Raw genomic sequence first — 14,470 nt, 5'->3', positions numbered from 1 at the left:
TTCCACACGCGATTGGGCTGCGTGCGGGTATTAGGGGTGCGCGCCAAGTTTCACACGCGATTGGGCTGCGTGCGGGTATTACAGGGGTGCGCACGAAGTTTTACACGCGATTTCAGCAGGGTATGTGTATTTCAGGGGTGCCGGGGAGTCCTACATGTGATTTGCCAGTGTGGGTCCTCCCAGGTGTTCCCTGTACACCCTCCACGGCCCCTGCAGGCAGCCCACACCACAGGGGACTACCCTGCATCCCTGGTCATGTCCCGCATGCAGCCCACCCAACATGGGCATGCCCCCCAGCAAAGGCACATGTCTCCTTGCACCAATGATCACCAACTCATGTCCCCTTGCACCCCCACCCCCAGCATTGCGGGGCACCTGCCAGCAGGCCCCCACCCATGTCTCCCAGCACCCCCACCCCCCCAGTCACCAGGGGCAGCCTCCACCAGGCCCCCACGGATGTCTCCCAGCACCCCCACCCCCCCAGTCACCAGGGGCAGCCTCCACCAGGCCCCCACCCATGTCTCCCACCACCCCCACCCCCCAGCAGTGCAGGGGCACCCACCACCAGGCCCCCACCCATGTCTCCCAGCACCCCCACCCCCCCAGTCACCAGGGGCAGCCTCCACCAGGCCCCCACCCATGTCTCCCACCACCCCCACCCCCCCCAGTCACCAGGGGTAGCCTCCACCAGGCCCCCACCCATGTCTCCCACCACCCCCACCCCCCAGCACTGTGGGGCACCTGCCAGCAGACCCCCACCCATGTCTCCCAGCACCCCCATCCCCCCAGTCACCAGGGGCAGCCTCCACCAGGCCCCCACCCATGTCTACCACCACCCCCACCCCCCAGCAGTGCAGGGGCACCCACCACCAGGCCCCCACCCATGTCTCCCAGCACCCCCACCCCCCCAGACACCAGGGGCAGCCTCCACCAGGCCCCCACCCATGTCTCCCACCACCCCCACCCCCCCAGTCACCAGGGGCAGCCTCCACCAGGCCCCCACCCATGTCTCCCACCACCCCCACCCCCCAGCAGTGCAGGGGAACCCACCACCAGGCCCCCACCCATGTCTCCTACCACCCCCACCCCCCCAGTCACCAGGGGCATTCTCCACCAGGCCCCCACCCATGTCTCCCACCACCCCCACCCCCCAGCAGTGCAGGGGCACCCACCACCAGGCCCCCACCCATGTCTCTCACCCCCCCACCCCCCTAGTCACCAGGGGCAGCCTCCACCAGGCCCCCACCCATGTCTCCCAGCACCCCCACCCCCACAGTCACCAGGGGCAGCCTCCACCAGGCCCCCACCCATGTCTCCCACCACCCCCACCCCCCAGCAGTGCAGGGGCACCCACCACCAGGCCCCCACCCATGTCTCCCAGCACCCCCACCCCCCCAGTCACCAGGGGCAGCCTCCACCAGGCCCCCACCCATGTCTCCCACCACCCCCACCCCCCAGTCACCAGGGGCAGCCTCCACCAGGCCCCCACCCATGTCTCCCACCACCCCCACCCCCCAGCAGTGCAGGGGCACCCACCACCAGGCCCCCACCCATGTCTCCCACCACCCCCACCCCCCCAGTCACCAGGGGCAGCCTCCACCAGGCCCCCACCCATGTCTCCCACCGCCCCCACCCCCAGCAGTGCAGGGGCACCCACCACCAGGCCCCCACCCATGTCTCCCACCCCCCCACCCCCCCAGTCACCAGGGGCAGCCTCCACCAGGCCCCCACCCATGTCTCCCAGCACCCCCACCCCCCCAGTCACCAGGGGCAGCCTCCACCAGGCCCCCACCCATGTCTCCCACCACCCCCACCCCCCAGCAGTGCAGGGGCACCCACCACCAGGCCCCCACCCATGTCTCCCAGCACCCCCACCCCCCAGTCACCAGGGGCAGCCTCCACCAGGCCCCCACCCATGTCTCCCACCACCCCCACCCCCCAGTCACCAGGGGCAGCCTCCACCAGGCCCCCACCCATGTCTCCCACCACCCCCACCCCCCAGCAGTGCAGGGGCACCCACCACCACGCCCCCACCCATGTCTCCCACCACCCCCACCCCCCCAGTCACCAGGGGCAGCCTCCACCAGGCCCCCACCCATGTCTCCCACCACCCCCACCCCCCAGCAGTGCAGGGGCACCCACCACCAGGCCCCCACCCATGTCTCCCACCCCCCCACCCCCCCAGTCACCAGGGGCAGCCTCCACCAGGCCCCCACCCATGTCTCCCAGCACCCCCACCCCCCCAGTCACCAGGGGCAGCGTCCACCAGGCCCCCACCCATGTCTCCCACCACCCCCACCCCCCAGCACTGTGGGGCACCTGCCAGCAGGCCCCCACCCATTTCCAACTCATGTCTCCCACCACCGCCACCCCCAGCACTGTGGGGCACCTGCCAGCAGGCCCCCACCCATGTCCAACTCATGTCTCACACCACCCCCACCCCCCAGCACTGTGGGGCACCTGCCAGCAGGCCCCCACCCATGTCCAACTCATGTCTCCCACCACCCCCACCCCCCAGCACTGTGGGGCACCTGCCAGCAGGCCCCCACTCATGTCCCACTCATGTCCCCTTGCACCCCCACCCCCCAGCACTGTGGGGCACCTGCCAGCAGGCCCCCACTCATGTCCCACTCATGTCCCCTTGCACCCCCACCCCCAGCACTGTGGGGCACCTGCCAGCAGGCCCCCACTCATGTCCCACTCATGTCCCCTTGCACCCCCACCCCCCAGCACTGTGGGGCACCTGCCAGCAGGCCCCCAACCATGTCCCCCTACCCCCAGGTCCTGACGATACACAATCATGGCAGTAATGGGCAGCATACCCAGCACAAACACCCAGCCAAGGATTGCATCCACCCACATAGCAAATGCAATTACATGATACAACCCCAATGGCAAGTATGTAAATGAACACATGTCCGTCACACACACATATACAATGGGTGCAAGTGAATGTCAAAACCCATATCATGACATGCATGAAACCAATGAGAAAATACCACAAAAGAAAGTTATAAAAACATGTATTCTCGAAGAAAATGAAGTAAACTAATCAAACATACAACAATGGGGATAACAAAATAAATTGTCCATGTCCGATAAGTAATGTAAAAATCAAAAAAACAAAGGAATCCAAAAACTAATGTTGTCCAAAGCAAAATCATGGTGAAACAAAATAAGGAAAAACCATTGCCTCATGGTGAACACAAATATGAATCAAAAAAATGTATTTTAAAAAATCCAACTATACACAAGAATATTCCAGGGTCCATGAGCCCAACACTATAAATGAAACCTACTACTACCTAATAAAAAAACTATATACAGAAAAGTGGCCATTGTCCGAGCGGTCCAAAAAAATCTCAAAAAATAAAGGAAACCTAACACTAACTAACTAAAGAACTATATACAATGGCAGCGGGCAAGTCCTGCGGCTCACTCTGTGATGTTGCCGGCCAGGGCATCATCGAACTCCATGTTGATGTCCTGGAGGCGGGACTCTGTCCTGGCCCCGAGGTCTCGCAGGGATAACCCCATGTTCACCTCAAACTCCCTGCGAGCTTCCTCGAGGCACTCAGCCCGCCTCAACGCCCGACGCATGGAGAACTCCGCCCTGACCATGGTGAGCCGCTCCTCTTCCGCCCACTGCCGCTCCGCACATATCCGCTGGACCAACTGCTCCCACACGGAAGACACTACCATCCCAGGGTTCTCCTGCCCTCCGGCCGATGCCTGCCCCTCTGATCTTGATGGCCCCGAGCCATGATGCCTCCCACGTCGAGCCTGCTGCTGCCTCCGACGCCACTGCCTCTGCCAGCACGACGGCATCCAGGATGATGGAAACCACCGACGCCGTCGTGCACGTGCCCTGCCCGATGATGCCGTCACATCCTCCATCTGCTGGGGTCCAGTTGCTGTGTTGTCCACCCCTGCTGGACCTCTGACTCCCGACTGTGGCAGGGATGGGATCCCCACCGAGCTGGCTGCATTGGTCAGGGCAGGTCCACAGGGGGCCCTGGTGGCATCTGGGCCGGAAGACGGCAAGGAGAACGACTGGCATATAGTCTCCACAGAGGAGGAGAGGGCCGCCAGATTGGCCGACACATGCAGGAAACCCCCGAACATGGACGATCCCAATTGGGCCACGTCGGCACGGTGCTCTTCGTGATGACGTACGTGCTCCTCCTGGGAAGCACGCACGGCATCAAGAATCACAGCGTGCGCATCGCGACCCCAATCAGGACCTTCTCCACACGGCCAGGGGTCCCCTCGTCCGCAGGTGGAGGGGAGTCAGATGACATGGACATCCCCTCTACCTGTGGATGGGCCTGGGACGGGGCATCCCTGCTGGTGCAAGGTGGTGCACCTACAGGTTCAGGGACAGCGACATGCACAGGCCCCTCCACGGTGACCTGTGCTGCCTCCTGCCCCTGCCCCTGGACTGCACCACTTGCACCAGCAGGGATGCCCCCACCAGGCCCCATGTGCGCCTCAGCGGCGGCCTCCTCCTCCTCTGTGGAGACCACCAACCTGGATGGCTCCTCGCCGTCTACCGCCGTAGCAGGCCTTTTGGGGGCTCACCCACCCCTTCCGCTGCAGCCGTGGGGGCATCCCCGCCACCTTGCTCCACAGCGCCGTCTCCGCCCTCTCCTTCACTAGCCGCTGCGTAGAGGGAGACATAGAACACAAGCATCAGGGTACTGTACAATGGTCCCCTAGACAGGAAGCAATAGCAGATGAGTGCCACTGTCAAAGTACACTTCCATCATGTCACACCACAACACATGTGTCAGTCCAGGCAAAACACACACAGTGACAGTCATGGTGCGTGCCATGGACATTTCAATGCATGTCCAATGGACTCTCGAATCATACAATGTAATGGGACTCACATGCATCATGGGTCATGCCTATCACATGAACACACTTCACCTCAGTCACATCCATCTGGCCCCGTACACCCCAATCACAGTGCATACAAGGATGACTAGGCTGCATCAGTGAATCTGTACATTGTCACAGACATGTGTCATTCATCCATGGCACTCACAAGTCACAGACACGCAGGTCAGGCACACAGACATGGATACCACATATGTATCTGCCATCAGCACCCATCCCTCGCCCCCACCCATGTCCAGGAACAGAGACTGCCATGCTCTCATGTGTGCAATCTGCACAGGGCTCCCCATGTTGCATTCAAACACATGCAACAACCGTGCGGTTCACACATTACAGGTCGCACATGCATTCCCATGATGACCCTGCACACATACATGCGTACATGGCCTATGTCACACATGCAGGCAAGTATCAGACAACCAGCACACTGCAACATGCCCTGTCTCACACAGCAATGCTTGGCCACTTACCGCTCAACTCCAGACGGGTCTCCCTCTCAAGGACCTGGGCGTGGAGCGCTGGGTGTGCGCGTTCCAGGACCCTCAACTGGATGGAACTCATGCGGCCCCGGCCCCCCTCCACGAGGCGCCGGGCCTTCATGAGGGTCCTGGACCTCAAGTCCTCCCAGCGCTTCTTGACCTTCTGGATGGTGCGGGTTACCACCCCCTCCGCGTTGATGGCAACCACACAGTCGGCCCAGATCCTCTCCCGTCCTTCCCTGTTGGCGCGGGACGATCCGAAGAGGGAATCATACTGCCCCAGGACTTGCTCCACCAGGACACCAACTTCGGTGGCAGTGAAGCTGGTGCCCCTCTGCCCCTCTGGCGGGGGGTTGCCACTGGTGCCAGATGTTGATGTGCCCGACATGGCAACCCCAGGGGCAGGAGTGGGTGGGCAACTGGGTCCTAGGGCTGGGCTGTGGAGCGATGTTATCCGAGTCGGGAGTCTTCTGTTCCAGCAGGGGTGGACACAGCAACTGGACACCTGCAGATGGCTGATGTGCAGGCACCAAATGGCAGGGCACGGTGGCAGCAGGCAGGCAGGCAGGCAGCAGCAGATGGCACGTGGGAGGCTGCTCGGGGCACTGGGGGGCAGTAAATCGGCCTTCTGGGCAGGAGCGTGGTCTTCCGTGTGTTTTCGCGTGGCCAGCTTGATACGGAGTGATTTGGCACGTGAAAAATCTGCACGTCAGCGTGTAATTCGAGGAAAGGCCCTTAGCGCGTAAGCACGTCTGCACGCATACGCATTTTCATTGGACAGAAGGCCCCTCAAGCGCAAGCGCCCCTGTGACGTGACGCGTACAGACGTGCATGCGCATTTCAGCGCGCGTGAAAAACTGCACGTCCGCGTGTAATACGAGGAAAGGGCCTATGCGCGTAAGTGACGTGACGCGCGCAGGTGTTTCCCTCATTGCACGTGATGACAGAACACACGTGGATTTCCACCAATCGCGTGTGAAAGTTCCCGGCACCCCGGAACACACGTACCCAGGCTAATCGCGTGTGGACTTTCCCGGGCACCCCGAAACACACGTACCCAGGCCACTTGCGTGTACGCACACTCCCCTCCGATCACACGCGATGACACTCGGACCGTATCCGAACACAGGAAACAGCGCACGGCAAAAGACGTGCACAGGCGTCAACGCGTCTGCCACACGAAGGCAGGCGGAAGCGTCCCTGCGCACAGCTTAAAAGTGCGCGCAAACAACAAACGCGTATATACAGCTACGATGAATGCCCCATTTGTCGCTGCACTGATCGTGGGACACCGCAGGAGGAGGAGAATAGCCAGGGCACGCATTTTCGCAACACGGACAAGCCTTTTTGGGATGCCTGACGACCAGATCTATGGCAGGTATAGGTTTCCACCCCATATCATCCTAGACCTGGTCAGGGAGTGGGAAGATGACCTCACATCCCCCACCCTTTGCTCCCAAGCATTGAGCCCCTTGGAGAAGGTGCTCAATGTCCTGCATTTTTTGGCCACTGGGTCATTTCAGCGGACCACTGCCATAGTGGGGGGGGTCTCACAGGCCACGCAGTCACGCTGCCTACACCAGGTACTGGCAATCATGACAGCACGCCCCTCAGTCCGCAGGCACATATAATTGCCCAGAACACCCGCAGAAAGGCAGGCCGTTGTCCTGGATTTTTTCAGGGTGGCACACTTCCCCAAAGTGCTCGGTGCCATAGATTGCACCCATGTGGCCCTACGTCCACCTAGGGCCATTGAGCACATCTACCGAAACCGCAAGCACTGGCATTCCATCAATGTACAGGTGGTATGTGATGCAAAGGGAATCATCACCTCTGTCTATGCAAACTACCCTGGCTCCACCCATGACAGTTTCATATACAGAATGTCCGCCCTGAGCCGGGCCCTGGAAGCTGGGCAGCATGGCGACACATGGCTCCTAGGTCAGTACAAATGCCCTTGCACATGCATGCAAGCCACACACAGACAAATATCCAAACCCTAATTATCTCAACTATTATCATCTCCCCAGGGGACAGTGCCTACCCTCTGAGCAACCACATGATGACGCCAATCCGGAACCCCACCACACCACCCCAGGTAAGATACAACGCCGCCCATATTGCAACAAGGGGCATAGTGGAGCGCACATTCGGAGTGCTCAAGTCACGTTTCCGCTCCCTTGACCGCTCTGGTGGGCAACTACTCTATGCACCAAAAGTAGTATGCAGGATCATTGTGGCAGCATGTGTCCTGCACAATGTTGCAACACGGCAGGGCGTCCCGGTGGACATGGTGGTGCCCCCACATCCCCAACCACAGGCGCTGCCCATGGGAGGGGACAGGGCACGTGGCGAGGAAGACCGGACCCAGCTTGTGGCCACATTTTTCACCTAAACTCCCACCCCTGCGGAGTGCACACAGGCCTGGCACATACCAGGTGACAATCGATGATGACAAAGAGACAGTCAACTGTCACAACCTTACCACCCTGAGATAGTTGCCATGGAAGTGCCACATCGTCTGCATCCCTAGCTACTTAAACACAAGCTATCCTGTGTGACCAAAAGGCACACATATGACATATGACATGATATGGGCCATACACAAGTATTCCAAGGCGCAATGAGGCAGGGAGGGGGGAACAAGGGAACACAGAGAACGGTACTACTAGGCCAGGTGTCATTGGGATCGTGCAAGTGCAGGGGTAGGGGGAATGGGAAAAGTGCAAGGGGAAGGGTGGGGGGGAGTCCAGTACAGGGGAAGTAGCCCAAAAAAATAATACATAGGTCACCTGGTGGCAACTACAAAGGTGAGTGCAGACAAGTGCTGGGAAGGGAGGGCTGTAGGGATAGAGAGACAGTACTGCAGTGCAGGGATTGCCAGGGAGGCAGTGCAAGTGGAGAGTGGCTGGGCCAGGGACCAAGGTCGGTGAGAGTGGCCCAGTTGCAGCTCCTGTGCAGTTCCAGTGGAGAATTCTGCAAGGGAGAGGCAGACAGTAAGCAGAAGCAAAGAGGAAGGACTTGAGGTGCTTCCAGAACTGGAGATGATTCCCCTCAAGTTCAAGTCAGGCCGGAAGTCTGTTCCAGGGGGAGGGCCCTGCTGCGGAGAGAAATCTACCCCCAGCTAGTTGCTCTGAGAAGCGGATGACACGGACATGCAAGGTGTGCATCACACACACCTGCAAACCAGGCCATGGCCATCACTGTCATGTCACACAAACCCTCCCAAACATCAACATGTCATGGCACGCAATACCCATACACCAATGCAGTAACAATAAGGTACACATTGCCATGTCCTAAATGCACAGTGGCATCGGACACTGCTGCCTGACCCGGAATCAGATGACAGACCAACAACCTCCCACCCAAAATAAGTCATTTCAAAATGCATTACAACAGTCGTAGACGTAACATCACAATGAATGCCTGTCTACATGCACATCATGCATTGCAAAATCAACACTGCAGCTCATGTGTGCAGTGTCCTACTCCTGCATCACACTGCTCAGCGCACAGCACAGTGAACAGCCATTGTGTGTGATGCACACCCTGAGCATCACATCTAAGTGACAGACCACGTCAAACATCAAATCAGGCATGTACTAGATCCATGATCGGTCACAGAACATGTGCTGCCGGGACACAGTGGGCACCAGAAGGCAAACAGTGTACACGTGTATATGCAAGGGTGGGAGTACATGTAGTGCATCAGAGTGCAAGTGTGTGGTTCTGCAAGGACATGCACTCCACATATGCATGTGCACTCAAGTGACCATCAGTGTTCCCTACACATCACATGTGAACATCCACCATGTGTACACCCCAGCATGTCAAACCACAACTATCCCCTCGCACCTGAAAGGAAAACACAACACATGAACAGGCATTGATCAGCAGAACACATGTACATGGGATACCACCATTACTATGTCAGAGTTCCCATCACACTGCAGGGCAAGGCAACAATCAACAACAATCCCCCCCCTCCCTCGCAAATGACCATGACCCACTGAACAACTGCACCTGGGTCATGGAGCCCCCAAACCTCAATTCCACCTGGCCACAGGATCACCTTTACCCTTCGTCACCATCTCCCACCTTGTGTGTAAAAAGATGCCTGAACCCTCAGAATACACACTCATTTCCGAAACACAAAATCCAAGGCATAAAAACGAACCCAAACACCCTCCAGTAGATGACTTGACGTAGCAGTACCTCACAAAGGCCAAGTACTACCACAATGATGCAACAACCAAGGTAGCACAGCAAAACAATGTCACGACAGGATGTGAGACATGTGTGGTACATGACATAGGATGATGCACCATGAATGGATGTGTACTGTCAGAGGTCCCCTGTACAGGCGCGGGAGTGCCACGAAACAACCACCCTCACCATGTCCCGGGTGCCTGCAAGGTCAAACTCACACAGGCCCCTGAGACCCTGGTGGGGAAGGAGGTTCAGGGATATGCAGTCGGGACAGGTGTTGACACACTGGATGACTGGAATGAGCGGCAGGAGAGGGGAGGTGGAATGACACATGAAACTAGGGAATGCACGAAAATGTACAACCTGCATGAACACATACACAATCCAAACAGACTTGGACATCATTGTCATGGCCTTCTGTAGTCCAGGCTCAGGAGTGGTACGAACCAACCACCCCCTCTAGGGTTTTGGCGCCTGCAAGTTCGGGGCTTACACAGGCATCCGCAACCCCAGCGGGGAAAGAGGGTCAGGGAACGTTGCTTGGATAGGCACTGGAAGCAGGAACACCGGGTAGAGGGTACAGGTTTCAAAATTGCATAGGATCACGGGTGATTAGGGAGAAAATAACATACCAAATTGAACCACACATACATCCATGCATCAGTACACTCCCCAGCAAGCCTATGCAGAGCAGTTTGTAAGAAAAACAACAAGACACTTAGCTCTGGTTTTGAGTGCTGGCCTCCTGCCTGCGCACTCTCAGGTCCGGTTACAGGAGCACTGCAATGCTGCAAAGAGAGACACAGTCAACAACCTGTACGTGCCAATTGCACAAAAACACAACACCAAACATGCCCCATAGCAACAGACTACTCTACAAACAGACAATCTGTGGTTGATGCTTCGTACCCATATATAACATCACCCCTGTGACGGGTCATACACAGTCAATGCAGTAAGGCAGCCGCTGCTGGGTGCGTGGCAAATGGAACACCAATGTGTCACAATTCACACAACATGCAATGTTCCCTGGGTAAGCAGACAGACCCATATTGCAAGCCATGACTACAGAGCAAGTTGCGTACCACCATGACCGAAACAAAGTTGGCAGTGCATTTATCATGAAGTACGTGGAAAAGACATACACTGCACCCGAGTATGTCCCTTGCTGCATGTCCCTGTGAGCTGCCCTTTCCATGTCTCGGAAGGCTACATGGTTGATACAAGTGGCTCAATGGACCTTGGTGTACCGGAGGGTATGTGCCACTGCCCCTGCATGTGTCCCAGACAACCCTACTATCAGCAGCCATCAGTCCACAAACACATCTGAGCTGCATTGTGTGCTTCAACACCAATATTCGTCTAAGCTCACCCTCAGTGCTGTGACTAAGCCTGCATGTGCAACTCGCCTGGTGCAAGCTTTGCTGTGTTGTGGCCCCCCTGTGATGCTCACCTTGCCTGGAGTTCCTTGGAACATGTCAGCAGTTCTAGGATGTGGGTCTGCAATCACTGTGCCTCTGCTTCTGCACACATGTGCATGTGGGCACCAACAAACGGGTCCAGAATTCCGTCGTCCAATGGGACATGTCTGCTGGCAAAGGTGCTCTGGAGGCTCATCCCCCTGCAGAAAGGGCATGGAACACATGATTAATGCTTCAAAGTCATCTGTGTGTGTCTCATCAGGCATCTCATTACTTGACCATGTCAGAGAGTCACATCACAAATCACACCATCAGTCCGTCTTTCACCTACAAAGTGTGGAACACTATCTACAGCATGAATTGCAACAAGCACATGTACAGGAAAGAAATGAAACATACTACACAATGCATAGCAATCAATGTCCACATTAATCATGATACACCCCATCTAGCAAAAGCTGAACAGTGGACAATGACACCTAAATCATCCCCACTAGGGGTGTCAGCACAAGTCACACAGCACCAGATATGCCACAGATATGACAGTCCAATGCCCTTGTGTAAAATGCTGTAACACCGAACCATCCTTGCGAGCCCATGGATAAGGGAGGCAGGAGTGGCATATGTGAGTCAAGGAACCCAAGCAGCAAACACATACACAAGACAACCATGAATGGCCCAGCTGGAACAGACAGTGGATGCCTTCAAAAGCCACAAAGCACCGCACCGTCACATGAAAGCACAATAGACTAGCAATTTTAAACTAAATCAACTATTAACTAATTACACTAACTATGGAAAACCTACATTACCTATTTAAACTAACTATCAAACAGAAACTTAACTAACTAAACTAGAAGAAAAATCAAAAATGGCCACATACGACCCGGGGGGAGGGGAGGCACCCAGGAGGGGGGAGGTACAGGGTGCTGCTCAACATCCACATGCGATGATGCTGAGCCAAAAAAAAAACCTCCATGGGCTCAACGCCTGCACAGCACGACCTATGTGGGAGATAGATGGTCGTCCGAGTCTGGCTCATCCTGGAAAGGAGGACGTGGCACAGTAGCCTGGCCACGCCTAGCCGCAGCTTGCCCCTCGTCGGCAGCAAATCTGCCGGACGGGTGAGCCTGGTTCTGTGTGGCGATGTGACGTAGGTCTGCATGCAGAACCTCCCGTGATACACGTGCTTCCTCTTGCAAGGTAGCACGTGTAACACGGAGTTCCTCCTGCAAGGCCTGGCTGGACAACCGCTGCACCTCCCGGCAAGCCTGTAGCTCAGCCGAGATGGTACACTCAAGCTGTGCAAACCTCTCCTCTGCCTGCTGCCTCTGGGACATCATAAGGACACCCAGAGTGGATCTGAGGGAAGCATACTCCTCCCTCAAGGCATCCATGTGCGCCTCTGCGTGAGCAGCAATTGCTTGACGCAGAGACGACATTTCAGCCTGGCGTGCCCTGTCTGAGGCCGCCATGCCCAGCCTGAGCGAGCGGGCCGTGGACCGTGCCGCCTGCTGCTGGAGAAGCACCTGCCTAGCAGTGGGGAGCACAGATCGGGCCACACGCTCCATGCTCTCAGCGATGTTCTCCATTGCTGCCCCCTGCCGTTCGGAATTGGCAGTCATGTCTTGCTCCCACTCAGTATACAGCGGTTGCGCGCGGCGAGACTGCGGGACCCAAGGACCGGGGGTCCTCGCTGTGTTGGCACCGCCTGCGGCTGCACGACTACATGCCCCCGTCGACGTGATGTCCCAGGCACATCAGTGACTGGTGTGGAGGGTGACCCTGCGTCCCGATCCACCACGGGCGGAGGAACCAAGACTGTCTGATCCCTCAGTGCAGGTGTCGCAGACAGAGGAGTGTCCACATCAGAATCACTCACCCCTGACACATGAACTTGATGGTCATCCAACTCAACATGGACGTCAGAGTCGTCATCAAGGCTGGACTCATAGGCAGCCAGAGACAAGATGGACTGCAGCACTTGGGGGGTTTCGTGGCCTACCACCCCACGACCCCCACTAGTGCCGGGTTGATGTGGCGTTACCAATCCTGTGTCTGGCATAACAACACCATCCTCTGCCTCCATTGCGTCATCACCTGAAAAATAGAGAGGAAAAGGTCAATACACATGTCAGAAGCACACGACACACACACACACCGACAGCAAAGGCATCAGGCAGACATGTGACACACAACATATGGCCTGGCATGCATGCTGGGTCTACTTTGAATAGCTTCTGTGATCAGACCTGTTGAAAGGTGGCAGTTTCCATGGAAGTGGGTCTATGCAGTGCAGAAAATGTGTACGCCACTCACTACCTACATGTACAAGCACTACATGGCGTGTGCCAGGAAATGTGAAGGCAGTGCAATGTCAAAATCAGACATCACGTGCATTGTGCATTCAATGTGTACCATGTCCAGAAGCCAAGCACCCCTCCACCCCAGTACCAAAGCAGGGATGCCTATCATGGTATCAAAAGGCTGACCATACACCTGTGTATTGACAGGCAGTGTTGACTGGCATCAACAGCGTCATGTGATTCAAATTACAACACTGCAAATGATGCTGGGACAGTGGGCAGGACACATGATGGAAACTCCGGAGGCCGCCCACGTGTGAAGAAGACACAACAAGAGTTGGACAGAGTCATTGGCCATTGAACAGGCTGAGGCCTGTGAGCCACACAGATTGTCAGAGCCTAAACATGTGTGCAACGCAGGACTGAGGCACAGTTGACATGGGAAGGCTGATGAGATGGCAGGCAATGTATGTAACCAAGGACTGATATTACAGTGATCATCCAGTCAAGGACACATAGGGGCATGCGTGCAATGCACATGGAGCATGAATGGGCACTCATGTCCCTGCGGGACATCTGACCCATGCACAGTACAAGTGAGATACCCTGCATCGAGTACTAAGGCTGTACGACATGGCATATGTCTGGCAGATTCTACGCTGGAAGTTAGCACCTACACAGGACACATGGACAAGAAACTACACATTGGCAAGATTGGAGCAGACCAGTGCAAAGGTGGAACTGGGGTGCAGAGTGGCGGAGGAGGGGCAAGGGAGCATGCCTACATGGAGTCCCGCATGCAGGCAGAGGAGACATGCATGACGGTAGCATTGCATTACTTACACATCAGAACCATGTACACGTCACATGTAGCAGCAATCATGCACAACACATCCCACAAGTGAAACACACACGTCCTCAACAAACAGGCATCAACACTCACTGGACTGGGCATCAAAGTCCAGCTTCTCTCCCACTCCTTCGACCAATTCAGGTGGTATGAACTCCGCAACGAGAGCCTCATGCGGAGTGAGTTCTTCCTCCTCTGGTGCAGGCCCACCGCCAGTCAAGTTGTAATTTGAGGCACGCTTGGCCTTAGTGCTGCGCTTGATGTCATTCCAACGCTTTTTGCACTCCTGCGCCGTGCGCA

This window comes from Ambystoma mexicanum, chromosome 3q, assembly GCF_040938575.1.
Source record: "Ambystoma mexicanum isolate Mex_15411 chromosome 3q, UKY_AmexF1_1, whole genome shotgun sequence".
Lineage (NCBI taxonomy): Eukaryota > Metazoa > Chordata > Amphibia > Caudata > Ambystomatidae > Ambystoma > Ambystoma mexicanum.
Note: the sequence above shows the minus strand (reverse complement) of the source record.